Consider the following 19724-nt stretch of genomic DNA (forward strand, 5'->3'; position numbering starts at 1 on the left):
GTGAAAGTCGCTCAGTCGTGTCTGACTCATTGCAACCCCATGGACTTGCAGGCCAGAATACTGGAGAGGGTAGCCTTTCCCTTTTTCAGTGGATCTTCCCAACCTAGGGACTGAACCCAGGTCTCCCACATTGCAGGCGGATTTTTTACCAGCTAAGCCACAAAGGAAGCCCAAAAATACTGGAGTGGATAGCCTATCCCTTCTCCAGCAGATCTTCTTGACCAAGGAGTGGAACCAGGGTCTCCTGTGTTGCAGGCAGATTCTTTACCAACTGAGCTATCAGGGAAGCCCAAAGTGCAAGACTCTCAGTCATGTCTGACTCTTTGCAAACCCATGGACTGTAGCCCATGGAATTCTCCAAGCCAGAATACTGGAGTGGGTAGCCTTTCCCTTCTCCGTATCCCATGTGCTACATTAATTCATGATCAGGTCTCCTCAAAAGCAAATCCTTACAGTTGGATATACACAGACTAGAAGCTTCCCTGGTGGCTCAGACAGTAAAGAATCTGTCTGCAATGCGGGAGACCCAGATTTGATCCCTGGGTTGGGAAGATCTCCTGGAGAAGGAAATGGCTACCGACTCCAGTATTCTTGCCTAGAGAATCCCATGGTCAGAGTAGCCTGGAGGGCTATAGTCCATGGGGTCATAAAGAGTCAGACATGATTGAGCAACTAACATTTTATGACTTTGTACTCAAACTAGGTTAGTATACTTTTCTAGCAGGACATTTTAGTGACTTTGTAACATCACACTCATAATATCTTAGGGGAAGGGAGTTTTGGAATCATCCAGCCCTATCATTTGGCTTGTAGATGAAGTTGCTGAGGTCTCAAAGTATGAGATGCCTTACCCAAGGTTTCAGAGCCAGACAGGATTAGGCATCTTTAAGTCACAGCCCTCTGTGCATCTTTAGATTGACTTACTCCCACTTCCAATAAAAAGGGGGAAATGTTTTTATTAAAGTACTCTAAAACATCAAGTACTTGTTATAAATATTTAGGACCACAAATCAAATTGTTGTTGTTGCTATTCAGTCACTAAGTCATGTCTGACTCTTTGCAATCTTATGGACTGAAACATGCCAGGCTTTCCTGTCCTTCACTGTCTCCCAGAGTTGGCTCAAACTCATGTCCGTTGAGTTAATGATGCCATCCAACCATCTCATTCTCTGTCACCCTCTTTTCCTCTTGCCCTCTGTCTTTCCCAGCATCAGGATCTTTTCCAATAAGTCAGTTCTTCGCATCAGGTGGCCAAGTATTGTAACTTCAGCTTCAGCATCAATCCTTCCAATGAATATTCGGAGTTGATTTCCTTTTAGGATTGACTGATTTGACCTCCTTGCTGTCCAGGGGACTCTAAAGGAACAAATGAAATTAAAATGTGCAAAACAATCACATTTCCCAAAAAAAAAATCACATTTCACTAATAAAAATCAGCCTTAGCTTCCACATTCATTATACATGAGACACTATGATGATTTATTTAACATCTGAAAAAATATTGAAAATTTACTAAAGACCTGAAAAACTGAAAATCCACAAAATGAGAGTCATCTTGAAGAAATATATGGTATAAATCCAAAAGGAAGACATCTGCACATGTGTATCCCTGCTTACTCAGCTCTCTGCTACCCATCTGTTCCCTATTGAGCTTTTTTCTACCATGTCCCCTCCCTGCTCCTTATTAGTTTGACAGAGGCTTATGAAGTCAAGAGGTTATCATCCAATAGACTTCTGCTCAACATGAACAATGTAATTCTCTAATTAAATGCACCACTGTGCATATTTCACAGATTATCTTCATTTTTCCCCTTATGACTGTGATCTTCACTACTTTCAAATCTTAAGGTGATTCACTTGACTTTTTTCTTTTTTCATCTGATTCAGAAGACATCCATTCCTCTGAACCAGTTTACCTTGCTCAAGCCCTCATCTCTATATCCTACTCTGAGCAGCCTTGGGACTTGAAGTATCCTACATGAAGATGTTTTGCATAAAGAAGACAATAGATATAGCAACATACTTTAACTTTATTAATGTGTATGTTTCTAAAGTAATACTCTATGTTGCATATTGTATTCCCTGGGGAAAGTATTCAGACTGAGGTTTTGCAGGGAGTTTATTAAGAATGCTCTTGGGAACCACACCTGTGACAGAATGGAGGAATTAGGATGGCCTGAGGGAGAAATCAGAGGCAAGAGAACTATGTCTTCATAGTCTCACACTGACCAATATGTGTTGCCTCTGGAAACTTAAGGGTGGGAGGTATACCCTGGGCTTCCCCAGTGACCCAGCAGTAAAGAGTCCTCCTGCAATGCAGGAGACATGGGTTCAATCCCTGGGTTGGGAAGATACCCTGGAGAAGGAAATGGCAATCCACTCCAGTTTCTTGCCTGGAGTATTCCATGGACAGAGGAGCCTGGCGGGCTACACAAAGGTGACTCCATGGACCATGGACCTTAGCCAAGGTGAAGCCCAGACATAAGCTCAGGTGAAAGCTATCAGCAGCAAACACTTACAAGAGATAGGGTAATGAGTGGTAGGTTGAGTCCTAAAGTTGATCTGGACAGGACACCCCAGCATCACATCAGCCCCCATTTATACTGGTTATGTCTGTAAGTTTCACATAATATGCTCAGGGAACAGCACTTCCTGTATCCTCTCGGGGTTTTCCTAGAAAATTTACAAGAGAAGATTAGTGGGATGAGCTGTAACTCTGGCTGCTTCAGCTGGTCACAGGGCTACAACTTAACATTTCTGTTTTCTACTAACCTTTCTAGATTCCACTTAGGTCTGGCTAGCACCTCAGCCTGGATGGTTTACTTGTTAAGATAACTCAGACCCTAGTCTCCGTGGGGTCTGAGCCCTGGATAACATGGTATATAGCTGCGAATTTACTCCTTTACAATCAAAATGGTGCCAGGGAGAAGCTTGTCAAGTTTACCTGGGCACCAGCAGGTTCTTCCATGCCTTCATTGTGCAATAGCTCACCTACTTATTGCACGTGATTAGGCCAGTCATGCCTCCCAGGATGTAACTCTCTTTGCCAACTAGTCTCAGCACAAGAAGCATAAAGTGAATGGGCAGCACCCATAGCTTAAAGCTCAGTGGCATCCTTGCTGTTGTCCTGTGATGGAAGCATTCCTGCCTGGGAACCAGAAGTTTTAAACCTGCAGAGCCCTGTGTTGAGTGGAAGAGAAACACACATTCCTCAGGTGCATCACTGAGAGTGAGGGTAAGCTGGGCACTCCTGTTTTCACTCCTTGTTTCCTGGACATTTGTTTCTACCTTTTAAGAAGACAGCACCATTAGCAGATCATTGATTTAGAGTGTTCTATAACATTTTGGAGGAAGAGACCCATTTTCTCAGGATGTTACTTGACCTCTGGGGCTTTAGCTGAGCCTTCATCAGGTCATGGCATCATTATCCTGTTTTGGCATCTTCTAGATGGCATAGTAAGTGATAGCACCAGTGGATTGCATGGTCCTGTGACCATTTGAAAGTCTACAGGATCCTATGTCAGGTGATCAAACGCTGGAAGCTCTTGGAACCTTAAAGTAGATAGGCAGTGCAGGCAAGAAAAACCAACCCAAACTGGAAAATATGCTGATTCCATTCAGGTTGAGTTGCTGCCCATTCCAGTGTGAAAAAATCTAATTCGATCAATGAGATTCACAGCCACATACTGTGAAGAATACCCAGGGATCAGACCCCATAAAGACTAGGGTCTGACTTATCCTAGCAAGTGAACCATCCAGGCTATGAGGTGCTAGCCAAACATAAGTGAAATCTAAATCTTTATTTGAAAGACCTTTCCCATGTTCCTTTTCTGAAAACCTGGGGTTTATTTTTGGGAAAAGAAACTGCAGCTGGACCTCTCCTGTTGTGTGTGTGTGTGTTTATTTTAATTCTTCCACTTATAGTGCTGTAATTTTAAGGTAATCACTTAGCTTCTTTGACCTTAAGATTTTATATCAGTAAATGCATAATCCTTTTCCTCCTTATCTTCACATATTATTGTGAAAAACCCAGACACTCTACTAATGTGGAAGGGATAGCTTTATAGTTGTATCATGTCTAGAGATAAGAGAACAGTACCAAGGGGAGAACTAGAGAAAAACAACACAAAAACCTTTTTTTTTTTCTTTCAAACCATGTCCCAATTCACCTTGTGCCACGATCACGCACATTTTAAAGAGAATAAGGAAAATGCAACTGCCTAGTTTTGTTTTAAAACAGACAGGGGCTGTGCCTGCATAGCAACCAGCAAAAGATGGAAAAGGGCATGTTTCAGCTGACGGTCCATATGCTTGCTGATATTCACAGTGTAAACAAAGCAGCTGGGTGGTTGACTGCATCTCCCATTCATCACTGAGACACTTGGCCTTGTGTGGACAAAATTGCAAGTTGATGATGGGGAGAAAAAAATCCATATATAGAGAAAAACAGAATTATACATAATTCCAGTCTGGTATGTTGGGGTATAAATGTCTCTCTTTGTACCCTCATAATGAGTGGGAGTCTTAGGCAGCCTGTTATAACAGCAGGGCAGCCATAAAGCCAGTAGGGATATAAATGATGACAGGATAGTCTTCCATTCTCCTGCGGATCACCAGAGGGGAAACTTGTAAAATAAAATAGACTTCCCTGGTGGTCCAGTGTTTAAGACTCTGAGCTTCCACTGTAGGGGGCATGGGTTCAATCCCTGGGGGGGGAACTAGGATCCCGCATGCTGTATGGCACAGCCGAAAAAGAAAAAATAGACTTTTCTATCTACATTGGTATGCCTCTACTTATTTCATCTTATATTTTTTTCATATTGTGGTCTCTCCAGAAGGCATATAAAAATGCAATTACTAGAGAAGGAACCCATAGACACTTGCTTCTTTTCATAGCAGCTGAAAATGACGAGACTGGAAACCCCTTGAGGTATGATGCTCCTGAGTGAAAAGCCTCTGGCACTTTAACTAAGACTTAAATCAATGTATCCAGATTTCAGATCAGGATGGGATGCTTAGGGGATTTGGTCTCATTTATCACCTACCTTCAACCATGCAGAGGGAGAAGGAAAACCAAATATTTGTCTAAAGGGAGGAGGAGAAGGAAGTAAACCTTCTCTTTCTTCTTTTCTATTTCTATAGCCTTGTAGGAACTTTGGAAATATGATTGCTTATTTAAAAATTAATTTACCCAGGGTTATGATTAACCAGACATTTATCAGGCAATCTATATTTTCTTTTGGGGGTTTTCATATTTGTTAATATCAATTATTAAACACACATGAATTAACTTGATTTGAAATACAGTGTAACTTTACTATGCTGCTGCTAAGTCGCTTCAGTCGTGTCCGACTCTGTGTGACCCCACAGACAGAGTCCCTGGGATTCTCCAGGCAAGAACACTGGAGTAGGTTGCCATTTCCTTCTCCAATGCATGAAAATGAGAAGTAAAAGTGAAGTCGCTCAGTCAAGTCCAACTCTTCATGACCCCATGGACTGCAGCCCACCAGGCTCCTCCGTCCATGGGATTTTCCAGGCAAGAGTACTGGAGTGGGGTGCCATTGCCTTCTCCAAAGTATCTGTTAATCATTTAGTGTGTGCTTGTGTATGTACCAGGCACTGGAGAACCTAAACAGTGTCTGGAGAAATAGTTCCTGGTGCTTTGCTGTCTCCTTGTCTCTCATTCACTCCCCAACCTCTTGTCATATCAGCTGAGTGGAATTTCTCTTGGCAAGGTCAATGATGACCCCTTTGTTGATGAAATCAATAAACAATCCTTATCTTATTTGACCTTTCTGGAGCATTCTACAGTTTTGACCAGTGTCCCCTTCTTAAACAGCCTCTTCCCTGGCCAATGGGTTACCATGTTACCTGGCTTTTCTACTACTTCTCTCTGATGCCTCATTTTAGGTCCTTAGCATGTTTCCCCCTCCTCTGCTAATCCCCAAAATGTTGGTATTTTATCAGCGTTCTCTAGATCCCTCCTCTCCTTTCCCCTCCCCTCCCCTCTCTACTCCTTTCTTTCTATTCAATCTCCTTGAGTTATCAGAGTCATTCCAATGGCTTTGTAATCCCTAATCCCATCTCTACTGTTAAGCCCCTTATCTATGTGTTCTTAAACTTATGTTTTCATTTGAATCTTCATGTCTGGACACCACTCCATATATCAAATTGCCCCATGGATGGCTCTCTCTGCTGTTTCCCAGATACTATAATCACGGAAAAACTAGTCTTCTCCCACATATTTGACTCATCTGTCAATTTTTTCACTGAATGGCACTAAAATCCAACCCATAGAATAAGCCAGGCATGGGTGGAGTGGTTAAATCTTTCTTCTCTGCACACTCGACTAATTACCAAGTTCTATGAGTTTTAACTAAGAAACATTTTAAAGTATGTTCACATGCTTCTTTTTCCCTGTTTCCTTCCTTACCCCAAATTGAGTACGAATATTTCTCCCCAGATTAATTCTTTATTTAAACATGCAACATTTGGAAGAGAGGACCAATACTGTCATTTTTATCAAGAAAATCTTGACATTAGCCAAACTAGAATAAAACAAGGCTCCATGGGATGGGCCACAGCATTTCTTCAATTTTCTGTTATGATCACCTTTCAGTTCACATAGAGTTGGCTTCACATGAAAATTTGAGAAACTCTTCCGTTTCATTTTTTCCCTCTCCTCTTTACTCTTCCAACCATCCCTTTGGTTCTTCTCCAGTCCCTTCAATTCAAGTGCCTTAAATTCCTGGAGATTCTGATAATGGCTCCTGATTCTATTCTGTCTGAGTGGCTACGGATGCAGAAACTTTCAGGAATTTCAGATACCTCAGACTATAAGCTAGACAGACACTTTTCTTTTGTCATCATTGAGTGCCTCTCTTGGCATAACTTTTCTCTACTCCTATACTATCCAAGTTTTGCTAAGATTCAGAGGATGTGGGAAGGCAGTATGACTTCAGTATTCTGTTCAAAGTTCTGCTCAACTCCTGATTTGCTCCTGTTCAATATTATCTTCCATTTGCACTTAGGATAAGCTTTGCGAAAGGTAGGTCCAGTCACGTCACTTCCCTACTCCCATGGCATCCATTACCATTAAGGTAACCACCAAGCTCTTCAAATAGACCTGTCTACTTTCTTTCACTTTGTTGCTTGCCATGTCATTCTTCCTTCTCTCAGCCCCAGCTACACTAGATTCTTTCAAGCTCCATGCCATCTAGTTCTCCACTAGCTCCAGTCCTCTGTGTGTGCTGTTCCCTCTGTCTTAACACAGAGCTTGGAATCATTGCATCTCATTCTTTGGCTCGTCTCTAGTTCTCCTTCTTTCTACAAGCAGATAGGAGGAAAATGTGAGCTGGAGGTTCATATGGGCATTTGTTCATATCCTGTTTTATGTTTTGTTTTGTCTATTGGATCCTCCAGATAGCAGCAAGCCTGAAATTGAATTTCTGGTTTCCTGTGAATAAGAAAAGCATCTTCTGTCTAGGGAGCACTCTTCTTTCCTGTGTTCTGTTGGCTGATGATTATCTTCAGGTGGGTGGCAGGATATACTTTCCAGCTAGGGTCTTGCCAGGAGATCTCCTGGCTGTAAAGCCAGGGACCCCGCCTGTGCAGGTGCTATTAGGACACCTACAAGGAACTGGGAACTGGTATTTCAGTCTTAGTGTTTTTGTCAAAGAGATGTGGATGAGGGATTGTTTTAGCCAAAGGAATTAAATACCTGTCAAGATACTATGCAACATTAATGTAGGGGAAAAAAAAAAATTTCACTCCTAGGAATTTTCTGAGCTTAGATTCAGTAAGTAGTTATTGGCATCATTATTTAGTAGGAGAGTTTCTATCAACAGAATTGATATATCTCAGGTTCCTAATTTAAATGATTTTTTTCCCTGTTAGCAAGAAGGATATTATTATCTGTTAGACTTGATGGTGGAAGCAAAACAGAAAGAAGCAGAGACTACAACATTGTGAGTTCAAGCAGTAAGTAGGAAAGAAAACAATCCCAGTGGAAAAAATTGGGTAAACTTGGTAAGTTTTCTGACTTACCTCTTCACAAAGGATTCCAACATTATGTAAGCAATTTCGTTTTTTCCTCTACATTCTCTATGGAATGCCTTTAATCCTTAAAGAAGCAGAGTTAGAACACAGGTTACTGTTTTGGCCAGCTTTATTAATGATTCTTATAATTTTTCCTAGAGTTATGATGGGACTAAAGAAAATTAGCAACAAAATAAAAATGGGAGACACCATTTTACTTCTAGGAAGTAACTTATTTAAATCCTTTGTTGTTGTTGTTTAGTCACTAAGTCATGTCTGACTCTGTTGTAACCTCATGGACTGTAGACTGCCAGGCTCCTCTGTCTATGGGATTTCCCAGCAAGACTATGGAGTGGATTGCAATTTCCTTCTCCAGAGGAATCTTCCCAACCCAGGGACCGAACTTGCATCCCTGTATTGACAGGCAGATTCTTTACCACTGAGCCACCTGGAAAGTCCAATTAATTCCTTACTTTTAAAAAAATATATGTTTGTCTCTTTCTTTGGAGTTGTTGGAACATGAAAAAAATATGAAGCAGTTTTACATGTTTTTTGTTTGTTTGTTTGTTTAACCTTCATTTCAGAAGGGTGTAATGACCTCCTACCCCTCAGTAACAGGTATTTTTGAGCCCTGATATGTAGCCTGGTACCAACATGGACTCTTAAAAATATCAGAGTGTCTGTTTACCATGGATATTCATGATTCTTGAAGATTCATGATTCATCTAGCTCCTGAGAGTTCTGCAGTGTTGAAGTTTTATGTCAAACTTATGATTATTTTACTCAGATTCCGAGCTCACACAAGCAATGAAGTCCAGAGGCATTAAGCATATTCATTTAGGCAGTCATTTCTGTCTTATCTATTGGTAACCTTTATTAGAGGGGTTAGCAAGTCGCTAAAATGAGACCGATTCTGACTTAATTATATTTCATTTCCCTTGAATCCACTTAAATGAAGGATTTTAAGCATTGAAGCATTAGCTAGCAATGAATTGCCCAGGCCTCTCTGAGAGAGATGGAAGGAGAAAGAAGAAAATCCAATGTCCAGCTTCTCCCTGAGACTGAACCGAGCTCCCCTAGGTGATATGCACTGGTTCTGTCTTTCTGTGAGAAGCTGCAGTTTTTTCTGGAGAGAACAGAAAAATACATAATAAGGGGGAAGCACCATATACTGTTTTCATTGCAGTTGACACAGTGTTGATTGCTGGTCCTGTGCTCCTTAGGCTCGGGCTGGAGCACTGGAAGTGCGTGCAGCTTGGGAGTAGGATGGGGCATCTGGGTTGTATGTACACAGCATTATGCACAAGTCTCGTATGCCCACACTTCAGACAGTTCTGACAGCCGCTGGGACAAACTATGTTTCCAGTATAATTATTCAAAGCCGAAAGCAGCCAGCAATTGTATTTACTATTGTGAATTATGTTCCAAGTCTTATTCTCTCTGAGATATTCATTTTAATGAGCTAAAGATGCTCATTTAAAAAAATAAGAGGTTTTGTGTGTAAGCATCTTCAAAAATGTTTTTATACTATGTGCTAGCATTACCACATTTCTTCCGGAACATATTTTGATTCTTAAGTTAGATCCTATTGTAGCCAAAACTCAGGTTTATAATATGTCTAAATGCTTTATTACTGTTCTCAAGACCCTGTTGTCTTCATCCACCAGGAGTAGACTGGATTTTGGAAATTATGGTAAATAGAGTCTTCTATGATATTTGTCTTCAGTCTTTCTGAAGATTATAGGTTGCCCAGTGAGTGAGATGACATGATGATAAAGATTTTTTTAGCTTAAGTTTTCAAAATCAAGGATGCTACAAAGCAGAGGAATCTCAGAGAATTGATATTCTTAGTGAATCCATCTATCCATTAATTTAATTTTATTTTTTTTCAAGTATTTATTTATTTGGCTGTGTCAAGTCTTTGTTGCATCATGTAGGATCTTCCACTGTGGCACCCAGACTCTCTAGCTGTGGCATGGGTGCTTAGTATTATAGTTGCTAAGGCTCACAGGCTTAGCTGCTCTGAGACACATGGGATATTAGTTCCCTGACCAGGGATCAAACCCTCATCCACTGCATTGGAAGGTGGATTCTTTACCACTGGACCACCAGGGAAGTCCCTCTATCCATTAATTTTAGGCTTTTTTTTTGCTCCCTTTAAACGTCTTATTCTTTCTGCCACCTTGTAGGAAGTGCTAACCAATGGCACAAATCACTAATGGCAGGAGCTAAATGAGATGTGTTTTCTCTTAATGCTCATTGAGAGTTTTGCACACCTTCACTGTAGCCATAACTTTTGTAATTATGTGAGTCTTCCCTCCAGCCCAGGGGTTGACAAACTGTAGTCTGCAGGCCAAATTCAACCCATTCCCTGTTTTTTTTTTTTTTTTTAAATAAAGTTTTGTTGATAACATATCTCCATGCATCTGTTTAATGTATGTATTGTCTATGACTGCTTTTGTGCTGCAGTGGCAAAGTTGAATAGTTGCAGCAGAGACTGTAAGGTGGCAGAGACCAAAGGTTAGACTCCAATGGGAAGGAAGCAAGGAGAGTAAGTGTGGAATCTTCAGAGACTCAATTCTTAATACCTGCACTGTCTGAGTGATTTAAAAAGCACCATAGAGTAGAGCAGAGGAATCAAGTCACCTACAATTACATTAGCAGAAAGGATTCCAGAAAGGGCCAACGCTAGGGGCCGGTATTGTAGAGGACTGAGCCTTTGAGAGAAGATGAAAAAAGACTGCTTGCTTGTACTTTTTGGCCCTCTCTTTCAGGTGAAAGTGAAGTCGCTTAGTCATGTCTGACTCTTTGCGACCCCATGGACTGTAGCCCACCAGGCTCCTCCGTCCATGGGATTCTCTAGGCAAGAATACTGGCGTGGGTTGCCATTTCCTTCTCCAGGGGATCTTCCCGACCCAGGGATAGAACTGAGGTCTCCCGCATTGCAGGCAGACGTGCTTCCCTGGTGGCTCAGTTAAAGCGTCTGAATGAAATGCGGAAACCTGAGTTCAATCCCTGGGTCGGGAAGATCCCCTGGAAATGGCAACCCATGCCAGTATTTTTGCCTGGAGAATCCCATGGACGGAGGAGCCTGGTGGGCTACAGTCCATGGGGTTGCAAAGAGTCGGACATGACTGAGAGACTTCACTTTCACCAGGGAAGCAGTGGTGGTAATTAAAGGTCTGAATGTGTCTTTTGCCAAGCAGGGATTAATGGAGGGTTAACCTGGGCCAAGGTGAAGCCTTGGGGGTGGGTGGAGATATGGTGAAAGGAAGCAAGAAGGGCTGCTTGACTGTCTCTGGGTCAGACTTCAGGGCTCTTTAAATTCTATACTGTTCAGCTTAGGTGGATAGGGAGCAGACAAGTATTTAGAACAGAAGCCATGGAAGTGGTAACGACTGTGCATTTGGCCAGTTTGGATCCTGTGTCATCTCTTGGGAATCACTTTGAAGCAGTGAGGATGTGGATTTGGGATGGTGCTAATTGAGCTGAGGGAACCTGAACATCTGCCAGAGCCAGCAATAGGAAACATCAACAGCTGGCTAATGACCTACAAATAATGCCTGCCTCAAATTGCAGTAACAATAGCTTTTTCACATAGTGGGTAGTAAATAGAAGACATTTATCCAGTAGCCTCTGAAAGTTCTTATGAGAAAAATAAAAAACTGACAGTAATCCAAGAAATAATCACTTATTAAAGGGGAATAATGTGCTCAGATTATATTTATAAAATGAGTTTATTATAGGGGCACTGAGTTTTCTGTCAGAAAAACTCATACCCCTAACAAAATATTGTAACTTCTGTAGCTAAATCAGTTGGCATATATATACATATATATATAGCAGGATGGCCCATTTATTTGGCTCAGGATAGAATTTCCTTTTCTAGTATACATTTTTAAAAAATTAAAAATAAACTAGAGTTCTACATTATGAGTCTCAACCAGGAGTTTGAAGTATTATAATCAAGTGATTTCATAGTCTCAAATAACCTGAAGCTATTCCCAGACTGTTTATTGATTCCTTTTGATTTATTTCCTGGTATTGTTATTCTTCTCTTCCACCACTCCTCCTCCAACCAGAGAGTACTGTGGCCAATATATATCCACAAGCAAGCACTGAGAGGAGATGGGTAAGCTGGAAAGGTTCATTAAATTTCCGGGACAATGGAGTCAAAATCACTGTGCCGGATTAGTCATTTACTGAAAGGCAAAACAATTTTCCTTTAGATTCTCTTGTTACCACCTCAGGGGTCCACAGAAATCTTCTGAGCCCTTTGTTGTTCTCACTTGTTCTGTTTCTTTTGAAGGATGAATGCGTTAGGTTTGTTTTTGTTACAATTTTGCTCAATATACTCTGAAATTACAATATGGAAAACACATAATTATGAAAGCAAGCAAAGCAATAATCATTTTCTATAAGATGCCAAAAGCCTACAATTGTGGCAATTAGTGTGGCACACCTAGCTGAGATCATATTTGCATAGTGTTAATGCCAAAGTGATGCTTCCATGTGGCTCAAAGAATAGAAGGAATTATCATCCAAAATGTCTTGCAAACTATAAGCTACAGAAAACCAGCAGGTCCCTTCAGTGACCTGGGCAATATATGTGTCTTCCCTTCTGAAATCACTTCTTTATTTTTTTAATTTTTTAAATCTAATGACCAATGAAACATGACTCTCATAATATTTCTACTGTGATTTTTTTAAAGCGTTATTTGTTCAGATAAATGTCATATATTGTGTTTTGTTCTCGATACATCTCTTTAAAGTGTATCTTCATATGAAGATATTTTTGCTTTCAAGTGGCTTCAGTGTTCTAGACACTTCAAATGATTTGCCTAAGACACTCTGAAAGTGTTGTTATTGCTGAGTGACATGAACTCAGCTTCTGATTCACATTTTTCCCTAATGCAGAGAAAATCACTTTTTACCTGCCCCTAAAGTCTTCTATTTTCTTTTTCTTCTTTTAATCCTAACTCTAAATACATACAATTTAAAAAATTCCAAATTATGCTTTAATCTTACTTTTTTTTTTTTTTTTTTTTTGCCTGTGGTTGGTCTTTATTAGAGCTAGGAAATACATACATATATTTTTAGGATCAAATATATTATGAATTCATATTGGTACTCCCAATTCAAATTTAGGACTATAAGATTTTTACTTTAACTCATCCATTTACATTGATTTCTTCTTTTCCCATGTTCCTAATTCCAGGATCTCTATACTTAGGCAATTTTTTATTTGCTTTATTCTAAAATACTGCTGCCATAGTCATAGGAGTATCAATACTACCACCTATCCTATAATTACTAAAAATTGTTTTCTTTTGTTTTCTTTTTTTCTTTTTTTCTTTTTTTATTCTTCCAATTTTATTTTATTTTTAAACTTTACATAATTGTATTAGTTTTGCCAAATATCAAAATGAATCCGCCACAGGTATACATGTGTTCCCCATCCCGAACCCTCCTCCCTCCTCCCTCCCCATACCATCCCTCTGGGCCGTCCCAGTGCACCAGCCCCAAGCATCCAGCATCATGCATCGAACCTGGACTGGCAACTCGTTTCCTACATGATATTTTACATGTTTCATTGCCATTCTCCCAAATCTTCCCACCCTCTCCCTCTCCCACAGAGTCCATAAGACTGTTCTATACATCAGTGTCTCTTTTGCTGTCTCGTACACAGGGTTATTGTTACCATCTTTCTAAATTCCATATATATGCGTTAGTATACTGTATTTATGTTTTTCCTTCTGGCTTACTTCACTCTGTATAATAGGCTCCAGTTTCATCCACCTCATTAGAACTGATTCAAATGTATTCTTTTTAATGGCTGAGTAATACTCCATTGTGTATATGTACCACAGCTTTCTTACCCATTCATCTGCTGATGGACATCTAGGTTGCTTCCATGTCTTGGCTATTATAAACAGTGCTGCGATGAACATTGGGGTACACGTGTCTCTTTCTCTTCTGGTTTCCTCAGTGTGTATGCCCAGCAGTGGGGTTGCTGGATCATAAGGCAGTTCTATTTCCAGTTTTGTAAGGAATCTCCACACTGTTCTCCATAGTGGCTGTACTAGTTTGCATTCCCACCAACAGTGTAAGAGGGTTCCCTTTTCTCCACACCCTCTCCAGCATTTATTATTTGTAGACTTTTGGATCGCAGCCATTCTGACTGGTGTGAAATGGTACCTCATAGTGGTTTTGATTTGCATTTCTCTGATAATGAGTGATGTTGAGCATCTTTTCATGTGTTTGTTAGCCATCTGTATGTCTTTTTTGTATTCTTCACAGAGCTAGAACAAATAATTTCACAATTTGTATGGAAATACAAAAAACCTCGAATAGCCAAAGCGATCTTGAGAAAGAAGAATGGAACTGGAGGAATCAACCTACCTGACTTCAGGCTCTACTACAAAGCCACAGTTATCAAGACAGTATGGTACTGGCACAAAGACAGAAATATTGATCAATGGAATAAAATAGAAAGCCCAGAGATAAATCCACGCACATATGGACACCTTATCTTCGACAAAGGAGGCAAGAATATACAATGGATTAAAGACAATCTCTTTAACAAGTGGTGCTGGGAAATCTGGTCAACCATTTGTAAAAGAATGAAACTGGACCACTTTCTAACACCATACACAAAAATAAACTCAAAATGGATTAAAGATCTAAACGTAAGACCAGAAACTATAAAACTCCTAGAGGAGAACATAGGCAAAACACTCTCCGACATACATCACAGCAGGATCCTCTATGACCCACCTCCCAGAATATTGGAAATAAAAGCAAAAATAAACAAATGGGACCTAATTAACCTTAAAAGCTTCTGCACATCAAAGGAAACTATTAGCAAGGTGAAAAGACAGCCTTCAGAATGGGAGAAAATAATAGCAAATGAAGCAACCGACAAACAACTAATCTCAAAAATATACAAGCAACTCCTACAGCTCAACTCCAGAAAAATAAACGACCCAATCAAAAAATGGGCCAAAGAACGAAATAGACATTTCTTTAATCTTACTTTTACAATATGAGTGAAGCAGTTTATATCTGAGCCCTTGTCTGCTTTGATTTAATTACTTGTAAAGCCTTTTCTTTGGAAAATAATGTCTGCATGCAGTTGTTAATGAATCCAAACTCTGTCTGCTCATTGCACAACAGACAAATAATTGGGAGACAAGATGTTGAGGCAAGGAATAGTGACTTTATTCAGAAAGCTGGAGGTCCGAGAGGATGGCAGACTGATGTCCTAGGTACCATCTTAGAGGGGGTGGTCTAGATGCCAGTTTCTTTTATAAAACACAGATGAAGAAGAGGGAAGGAAGTAAAGTAAAAAAGCCAATGTGTGTGTATGTGCACTCAGTTGTGTCTGATTCTTTGTGACCCGATGGGCTGTAGCCCGCTAGGCTTCTCTGTCCGTGCAATTTTCCAGGCAAGAATACTGGAGTGGGTTGCCATTTCTTTCTCTAGGGGATCTTCCCAACCCAGGGATCATCTCTTATGTCTTCTGCATTGGCAGGCAGATTCTTTACCACTGTGTCAACTGGGAAGTCCATTAGTCTTTTAAACTATCTCCGGCCTTGGCCAGCATTAGGGAAGTGAGTGAGTGAAGTTGCTCAGTCGTGTCAGACTCACCAGGCTCCTCCATCCATGGGATTTTCCAGGCAAGAGTACTGGAGTGGGTTGCCATTTCCTTCTCCAGAAGATCTTCCTGACCCAGGGATCGAACCGGGGTCTTCCGCATTGTAGGCAGATGCTTTACTGTCTGAGCCACCAGGAAAGCCCTAGCATTCCCCACAGACTGCAGCCTACCAGACTCCTCCATCCATGGGATTTTCCAGGCAGGAGTACTGGAGTGGGTTGCCATCGCCTTCTCCAGCATTAGGGAGAGGATGTGTTAATTTCTTCTTTTCTGCAGCCAGTTCACATGTGGGCAGAGTCAGAATGTCTCCTTCTGAGCTGAACAAAGACACTTTAACATTCAGGCAAAGGGGGCAGTTTTCCCATAGCAGATCCTATAGACAGCTTCCTTTTAGTGATTATAATAACAAAAGCAAGGAAAAGCAAAGATTAAAGTGAAAGAAACAGATCCAACACGGAATCAGAGTTTGTTCTTCCCTGTTACACAGTGAGAAGCTTTCATTAATGACAGCAGCAGTTAACACTTAGGAATCTACTGCAACCAGAACACTGACTTCTGTAGGAAGCTTGTATAGAAGAGGAAACTGAAGCTTAAAGAAATTTAAATAATTTATTCAAGGCTACATAGCCTAGTAAGTGATAGAACTGGGATTCAGACCCAGGTACTCTGAGTCTAGGGCCCAAACACTGAATATTACTTTGCTAGAGCTTGGCTGCATTTGGCCACTGATTGAACCTGTGCCCCTTGTAGTGGAAGCATGGAGTCCTAACCGCTGGACAACCAGGGAATTTCCTTAGCTACATTTTTTTGCATCTAAGTGGATGGGAATTTCTGTTTAGCTAAGTAGAGTTTGGCATAGCAGGCAGGTAAGAGAGTGTATGGACAGCTGGGGAGTATATGTTTCCTCAATGCTTTTCATCCAGTGTGTGCAGAAGGAAGGGCATATCAAAGGGTTTCTCTGTGGGTCTGTAAAGTTCTTCTAAACCTCATGGTCATCCTGGGAAACTGAAAGAACAAAGGGAAGTTCCACGGCCTTTGGATGTCTTGTTCTCGTAGTCCTAATTACAGAATATTCTGCTTTTGAGGGATTGATGTTGGTCTTCCACATTATCCTTTCCTGTCTTCACTGAAATGTGACCAATGTTGTCTAGGCTAGTTTGTAACTTTGGTAAGAGCACAAAGTCTACCATCTGTTTTGACAAAGTCATGTAAGTCTTATGTGGTTACATTTCTATACAGGTTTTCTTGTCTTTCCCATCATATTCTCCTTCTGTTCTTATGCTTTTCTATAACACATTGTCATGCAGATGTTGTGCTAAACAGTAGCAACCCAGCGAAAAAATTTTAGGTCCTGTGTAGCTACCAGGATAACTCAAGCAGACCCTCACACCAGGAGTGCTGGTATAGCCAGGCACCAGACATATGGACATGATAGTAGTCATGCTTATCAAAGCCTGGCCCAATAACGACAATTTAGTGATCCCAAACATGGAGGACAGTGCACCAGTGTTCCATGTTCCACAGTCATTTAGACAGACTTTAAGGTCATTGGAGAAAGCCAGCAAAAACCATTCTAGGCTATGGAAAAGGAATGCTGTTCTTTAAAAATGCTTGTTCAAGATGCCTCCTGGTTGATACTAATGAAAAGTTTTGTTTCCAGTTTTCAGGATTACACAGATCTTTGAATTGTCCTTGCCATAACATTTTTCACCATGTAGTGGACCTCATATAAAAATTAAGCTGTCTGACTTGGAATCTTCTCTGAGCCCTATAGTTCAGTCGCTCAGTCGTGTTCAACTCTTTGCGACCCCATGAATCGCAGCACGCCAGGCCTCCCTGTCCATCACCAACTCCTGGAGTTCACTCAGACTCACGTCCATCAAGTCAGTGATGCCATCCAGCCATCTCATCCTCTGTTGTCCCCTTCTCTTCTTGCCCCCAATCCCTCCCAGCATCAGAGTCTTTTCCAATAAGTCAACTCTTCGCATTAAGTGGCCGAAGTACTGGAGTTTCAGCTTTAGCATCATTCCTTCCAAAGAAATCCCAGAGCTGATCTCCTTCAGAATGGAGTGGTTGGATCTCCTTGCAGTTCAAGAGACTCTCAAGAGTCTTCTCTAACACCACAGTTCAAAAGCATCAATTCTTCGGCACTCAGCCTTCTTCACAGTCCAACTCTCACATCCATACATGACCACAGGAAAAACCATAGCCTTGACTAGATGGACCTTTGTTGGCAAAGTAATGTCTCTGCTTTTCAATATGCTCTCTAGGTTGGTCATATCTTTTCTTCCAAGGAGTAAGCGTCTTTTAATTTCATGGCTGCAGTCACCATCTGCAGTGATTTTGGAGCCCCCAAAAGTAAAGTCTGACACTGTTTCCACTGTTTCCCCATCTATTTGCCATGAAGTAATGGGACCAGATGCCATGATCTTCGTTTCCTGAATGTTGAGTTTTAAGCCAACTTTTTCACTCTCCTCTTTCACCTTCATCAAGAGGCTTTTTAGTTCCTCTTCACTTTCTGCCATAAGGGTGGTGTCATGTGCATGCTGCTGCTGCTAAGTCACTTTAGTCGTGTCCGACTCTGTGCGACCCCAGAGACAGCAGCCCACCAGGCTCCCCCGTCCCTGGGATTCTCCAGGCAAGAACACTGGAGTGGGTTGCCATTTCCTTCTCCAATCCATGAAAGGGAAAAGTGAAAATGAAGTCGCTCAGTCACGTCCGACTCTTAGCAACCCCATGGACTGCAGCCCACCAGGCTTCTCCGTCCATGGGATTTTCCAGGCAAAAGTACTGGAGCGGGGTGCCATTGCCTTCTCCGGTCATGTGCATATCTGAGGTTATTGATATTTCTCCTGGCAATCTGCCAGAAGATTGCTGGAATCAAGATTGCCGGGAGCCCTATAGCAATTGTGTGATTACCAGATAGTGAATGGCTGCTTTGCTGTGCACTCATGTTTACCTGATCATAGGGTTGTGAAAGTCAGAAAAATATAAAATATCTTTAAAATAATCCAAATTTGATACTTACAAAGGCAAATATAATGATATGTTTGTTCCAAAGAAATTCACAGTTTTAACCCTTTAAATTGCACTTTTTTTTTTTTTTTGCCATTCCAGTTGAAACCAAGAAATGAAAATACTTATAATTTCTTGTGGCAGGGAATTCCCTGGCATTCTAGTGGTTAGGACTTGGCGCTTTCACAGCCCTGGGCCCAAGGTTCAGCCCATGGTCAGAGAACTAAGATCCCACAAGCCACAAATATGTATACATTTCTTATGGCAGTAGACCTTTATCCCTGCAGAATTTCATGTAAATTATTTTTGACAATTTCAGCCAGAGATTAAACTTATTTCAAAGGATTTGTAAACCTTGTTTCAAGTTTAAAAGCTAGAAATAAGTCTTTTTTTAAATTATTATTATGGCAACTGAAGAGTTTACTTTACATTTTGTCTGTGTGTGTGCATGTTAGTTCAGTTGTGTCTGACTCTTTGTGATCCCATGGACCGTAGCCCACAAGGCTCCTCTGTCCATGGAATTCTCCAGGCTGGAACACTGGAGGGGTAGCCCTTCCCTTCTCCAGGGGGTCTTCCTGACCCAGGGATCAAACCCAATCTCCTGCATTGCAGGCCCTTTACTATCTGAACTGCTAGGGAAGTCCTTAGTTTACCTTATACTCAATTGAAATCAGATCTTTTATACAAAAACATTGCTCTGTGATGATTTCTTATACCTGTGTTTTTTAGTGATACTGTTTGTATTCTACTATTTTGAGGAGACAGGTTTGTGTCTTACCCTTCAAACTTCTGAATATGTATTTTCATTTAGATACCTGGCAGTCTAAAGTGGGGCTCTAGTCCAGGGAACATGTATTTGTCACTGTAATTTGTGTAGATCATTCATTTTTTTCTCTGTGTAGAAGTCTATTTATTTGGAACTTTTGTGACTCTAGTTCTAGGTCATGAAAATGATTAGTATGATCAGGTCATACTCTTAACAAAATTGGGAAGGACTAGAACTTTTCATTTAAAT

The sequence above is a fragment of the Bos grunniens genome, chromosome 11 (assembly GCF_055505025.1).
Source record: "Bos grunniens cultivar Pamir isolate PY7600 chromosome 11, Bosgru_T2T1.0, whole genome shotgun sequence".
In the NCBI taxonomy this organism is placed as follows: Eukaryota; Metazoa; Chordata; class Mammalia; order Artiodactyla; family Bovidae; genus Bos; species Bos grunniens.